Source organism: Schistocerca serialis, chromosome 5 (assembly GCF_023864345.2).
Source record: "Schistocerca serialis cubense isolate TAMUIC-IGC-003099 chromosome 5, iqSchSeri2.2, whole genome shotgun sequence".
Classification (NCBI taxonomy): domain Eukaryota; kingdom Metazoa; phylum Arthropoda; class Insecta; order Orthoptera; family Acrididae; genus Schistocerca; species Schistocerca serialis.
The window spans coordinates 392,977,463-392,983,345 of record NC_064642.1 but is presented as its reverse complement, the minus strand read 5'-3'; the positions used below and the strand labels follow the sequence as shown (position 1 = coordinate 392,983,345).

Below are 5,883 nucleotides of genomic sequence, written 5' to 3'. Positions count from 1 at the left end.
TTGGTGCAGTGCATTGCACTCCGTCTTCAGGCCACAAGTGGCCCATCGGGACCATCCGACCGCCGTGTCATCCTCAGGTGAAGATGCGGATAGGAGGGGCGTGTGGTCAGCACACCGGTCTCCCGGTCGATTATGATGGTTTTCTTTGACCGGAGCCGCTACTATTCGGTCGAGTAGCTCCTCAATTGGCATCACGATGCTGAGTGCTCCCCGAAAAATGGCAACAGCACATGGCGACTGAATGGTCACCCATCCAAGTTCTAGCCACGCCCGACAGCGCTTAACTTCGGTGATCTCACGGGAACCGGTGTATCCACTGCGGCAAGGCCGTTGCCAGGTTGGGGCAGTGAGCAGCGCATAAATGGTGATAACGAGAGAATTCCCTCGCGGAATCGGTGTACATATGAACTCCCCTTGTCCTCCGCCGGAGCTCTATTCGGACTCCCGTAATTCGCCCACTGTAAACCATGCGCAATAATGGTTTGTGGGAACAGTAGCCGCAGCTTCACGTATTAATGAATTTCGGTCAGAGTGTCGCTGATTGCACCGCTTTACTCAGACGTGTTTTATTTTACAGCCTCATTAAACGACTCTGCAGAAATGGACGCGCAGTGCCGACACGTAAAAACACGGGCAGCAGCTGCCCTCCTGGGCGCCATATTGGCACCGTTACGAGCGCGGGTAGTCGCCGTGGTCGTGGCGGGGCCTGTAGCTTGCGGTTTCGTAAACGACCCCTACATACGAACTGGCGCGTCGGTAATTGACATGTGTGGTTGTAAAATGTGTATTTACACGTAGCAAAGGGGCAGGGAAATGTGATACCTCGTTTCACCTGAGTTGTTGAGAATGTATGTGTGGAGTCGCCTGTAGAGTGAAAAACATTGCTCGTTGAACGTCCCCAGACCTGAATTTCACAAGCGGCTATCACTTACATGAACATCAGCCACGCTCTGAAGCCACTAAATTTGTGGAGTGAAACATTTTTGAGTTTTACAAGTTCTTCTGGGTCTATTGTTCTTACTGATATAAGTCAACAATCTGCCACTAAACAAGACAGATAACTCGAAAGTATTTATCTTTGTAGGTTGCACAATTGTTATTGTGAAAGACATGGGATGTAATGTAAATTGTGAAGCTAACAGGTTAGTCAGTAACTTCAGCATGTGGTATTCAGAGAACAGATTAAGGTAAAAACCGAAATTTTGGTATCCATAGACGGTCAAACAGGCAGTAAGGTCTACTATTTGAAATATTTAAGACTGAGGCTGGAAAACTTTGCTTGAAACATCAAGTTCAAGATCTTGTGCAGAAACCGAACGTTGTCATCTTCGCTATAAGGATGATCGCACAGTTTATGACCCTGAAACACGGTTGCTTACTTTCACTCTATTGTCCTACATGGGGAGCTCCGTGCGGTCACCAATAATATTCTTGCTCCTTAAAAAGGCGATCGGACCGATGTGTGGTGTCCTGTTGTATCCTGACTACTCGTGAAATGTGGGGCGTCTAGGAAACCTGCTTTCTCGGATCGCTAGATAACAATTCAAGCAAATCGTATCAATGAATTTTATTACAAAAGGAAATGATTACAATACTTAACTTTGACTATAATACAGAAGTGTCGCAACCAAAGGTCGACATACAAATAAGAAATCTCCTCAGTGTATACAATTCCTGAGTCGCTGGTCTTGAAGTGCCTAATCTTGATGCTCCTGTAGAAGTGGGCCGCGACCAGTCGGCGCGGCTCTTACGCCCTCTTCGCATAGAGGACGCTGCCGTCGCGTTCTCGTCGAGGAGAGGGGTCGGTCACCCTGGAATTGCCTAACTTCTTCACAGCCCTCTCTGCTCCTTCGCGCTTGACTTTACGCTGGAACATGTCCATACGCGAATTTCGTGCGAGTGGTTTTTCAGATGTCTCGTATTCGAGCTCGCCATCCATAAACTTAAATTTCTTTGCAGTATTTGTTGTTGACAGTGTTGACTCATTCAGAAGAAGCTGCAACATTCATGGGGATGCGCTACTCAGCAGATTTCACTTACAATAGGCTCCCAGTAGAACTGAAGAAAAGAATAATACACATTGAGTATTGAAAGACAAGTTGAAAGATTTCCTTGTGGCACGCTCCATCTATTCTGTACAGAAGTTCCTGGTAGCACTTTACAGTTCGCTCTATAATGTGTTATTTCTTCATATACATCCACATGTTTTGTTAATTTTGTAATTCTTTTGTTTGAACTTTTTTAATAATTGTTCTGTAACCTAAGTACTGACTCGTTCCACGACCATGTCTCTTGTGGTCCCAAGGAACCTGATAGATAGATAAATAAATAAATAAATAAGTAGATATTTAAACATTTTCAACTTCGAAGTGATTCATGAAAATGAAGGACAACTTGAGTGAAGAGGGAAACTAGAAATGCCGGTGTATAACTGCAAAAATGTTTGAGAAAAATACATTGATTCACAGATCTTCATGATGTAAACTGTGTTCTAGTGGATCCTAAATTATGCTAATACTAAATAAGCCATTGTTAGGCATCTGTAAAGTGGGTGTTTCCCCCATATGATAGGGATCATGCTCTGAAGAGCTGGAGGAGTCTTGTGTGAAGATATCGTATTAACAATAATTTCCAGTATTTAGTTTTTTCATGAATTATTATTTAACTTACAGACTATCCAGAACATGAAACATTACTCCAAGATGCTTTACAAGTTTACTACTTTTAAGTGTGTCCTTCTTTTCCTACCTTACAGATGCGTAACTGATGTACCTGTAGTGTCGGCAGACTTGCCAACACTACGCACACTAAATGAAAGAGGTGGCCAAGATGCACGCGCTAACTCCCGCAGGCGGGCGTTAGGTCTGAAACAGGATACGTAATGAATGCTATAAAGAAAAGTACGTAGCTGCAGGAATACTTAACTTTAATCCATCCTTTATACACAGCGTTCTTGATGATACAAGTGAGACTCTCTCTAGATAAATGCAATGTAATGCTAATGGCGCCTTGCTAGGTCGTAGCCATTGACTTAGCTGAAGGCTATTCTAACTATCTTCTCTGCAAATAAACGAGGCTTCGTCCGTTGCATCGCTAGCTAAGTCGTCCGTACAACTGGGGCGAGTGCTAGTCCGTCTCTCGAGACCTGCCGTGTGGTGGCACTCGGTCTGCGATCACTGACAGTGGCGACACGCGGGTCCGACATGTACTAATGGACCGCGGCTGATTTAAAGCTACCACCTAGCAAGTGTGGTGTCTGGCGGTGACACCACAGTACCATTTCTTTCTTAGATTGTGGAGATACTTGGGTGCAACATGTTCAACAGCTTCCACACTCCCTTCATTCAAATTCCAGGTATCATTGATACAAACTTTGTACACTTATTCTTTGACACAGCACCAAAAGGAAGCTATCCGAATAAATAAACTCGCATGATGGAGCTAGTCATGCAATATGACCAGTTATTCATATACATCAATACAGGGATTTCCTATTCAGAAAGTTATGAACATCACCATCGCATTGGAATAATATGATGTCTTGTGTGCAAATATGTTGTTAGACCTACACTCAGTAGTGTTTCATCTAATGATTAACTGTTAACACCATGCTGGGAAACTATGTTTATATCAATATGCTTTCATTAATAGACTGTTTTGGAATTTAATTTACATAGTGATATATTAATTACACTATATGGCTGGAGAAGCTGAATTAAGTTAATTACGTGGGCCCATACTAAATAAAAGTATAAATGCTTCCATCAGCATTAACTTAATATGTAGAAGCGATGCTGCAGGAGTTTAGTTAAAGGATATTATTGTTCATCTTGCATTTAAAAATGAATCTGTTTTGAACCACAGTTAGACCATCGAAAAATGCATTTATGAAACTTATATGTAAATAATGTAAATATTTAACATCTTTCTGTCACACTTTGCAATTAAAAACCAAACATTGTATGTCAATTGTATTAATGATTAGCCCTGTGTAGGTTCCCTTGATTGCAGTTATTAATTTGTGCTCACTACTTGATGTAATCCAAGAGGAAAGTAGCTGACGAAGTACATTTACAGTGTTGTGGAATACATACATTTACAAGGCTGGATTAGTGCACTTTATTGCCATGCAGTGTATATCAGGTGTGTTGGGAAGAATCAGAGCTGTTTGTGTGGGCAATCATAGAGGAACACTGGCTTCTGAGTGTCCAAAGACCTCAGCTGAACTGGATCAGGCCTTAATGATAAAGACTATAGATTATGGTAATTACTTACCCCAAGAACCTATCTGTTAAGTGCTCTCCAAGCAGACTTGAAAGTGCCACGCGTGAGGCCTATCAACAGAAGGGTCCAGCAGCGGAAGTACTGTTTCTTTCTAGGATTCTGCAACCTATGCGCTTAGCATATCCTTACATTTCACCAAATAATACGATTTGGCTTTCGATTCCTTTGCTGTTGCATTACACCCCCTTTTCAAAAGTTACAAACGATATGCTTGCCAAGAAAGTTCCTTTTCAATTGCAGTCTGCAACATCTTTCTTCTTTTGTGTCGTAAATCTGCTTATCGTGTCCATTGTTATGATACCACTGATCATGGTGGCAAAACAAGCCTCAGGTCTTTACCATAAATGCAGTAATTTAGTGATGTTTGGGTGGAGAGCTGAGAATGGGCGGGCATAATGGCAGGAACTACGACCACGACACACTGCTTGCTAGCTCCTGCCTGCAGGAGGCCGGGAACATCATATCGTAAATATTCATTTGATTTTGAGTTTTATGTAGCACTTTTGTACCAAAACTATGCTGTAATCTATTTAATAATTCAGTATGCAGATCTGAGTTGTAAATAAAATTAAATCACTAATGCTTGCATGATAGGTACAATGTCAAGGATTGCAGATCGAATTTAGAACTATCTCCTTTCATTTTGGTCTTATGATGGATTCCTGCAATTTGATGCAGCACGAGGCTTTTTGCTGCTTGCAAAAGAGTGAGAATCATGCGGAAACCATGTGGCTCGTAAAAATGCTTGTGCTGAAAGCGAACTCTCGACTAGTTATACGAGAGTGCTGTGCCAGCTAAATGCAGTGGGAAGAAGGATGGTCCACCCACTGTAGAGTTTCATTTTTATAAAGTTTCATACCGGTTTGCCTGTTAGGAGGAACAGGATAAAAACACAACACTGCTAGCATGTTCGAAGGAGATCAGTTGGAATTGTTGTTCAGAGGTTAGTAAGGAGACCCCTGAGTCGCTCATAGCAATTGTTTCGGGCGTATGAGAGGATTCCCGCACATTCATAAGTGCACACTTTCTTATTGCCCATAACTATAAATCTGTCATATGGTGAGGGAAACTTTCTGCCATCTGTTCTGCTCCAAGGAAGAAATTTACTTCATTGGTTAAAGATAGCAGAAACCGTAAGAACGGGATTGTTTGCATGTTTCTTGAATTATCATTGGACAGAACTCGCAAGGTATTTTGTAATTAGCCAGCAATATTCCAATGCAGCCAGAACAACCTAAATTCTCTAGAGGAGAGTGAGAGAACGCTTGCTTCAGGGGCGTCGCAGCGAACACTTGCTCCAGGGGGATGACAGAGAAGATTTCTCCGCAGGGCTCGATACCAAATACTTCGTCTTAGAGCTGCAGAGTGAGATTTCTGTAACTTAGAACAGAAATCAGATGCCAGATCTAAACATAAGCTGGTAAGCGTTTGCCATGTTGGCATTCACCAAGGAGAGGAAAGTGCAAAGTCATTTATCTTGCATCAAGGCTTTATTTTTCTGATATAAGTTTTACAACGAGCTAGCTCCACCCACTACGCACTTCAGTGAGTGTACTGGTGTTTGTTAGTGCTTTTCCGAGACTTTTCTTTAGCTTATTA

General features: G+C 42.3%; 1 pseudogene; it reads right to left on the bottom strand.

Annotated features, from left to right (window-relative positions):
* Positions 1 to 218: 218 nt before the first annotated feature.
* On the bottom strand, positions 219 to 335 carry LOC126482586 (5S ribosomal RNA; annotated as a pseudogene).
* Positions 336 to 5,883: the final 5,548 nt, after the last annotated feature.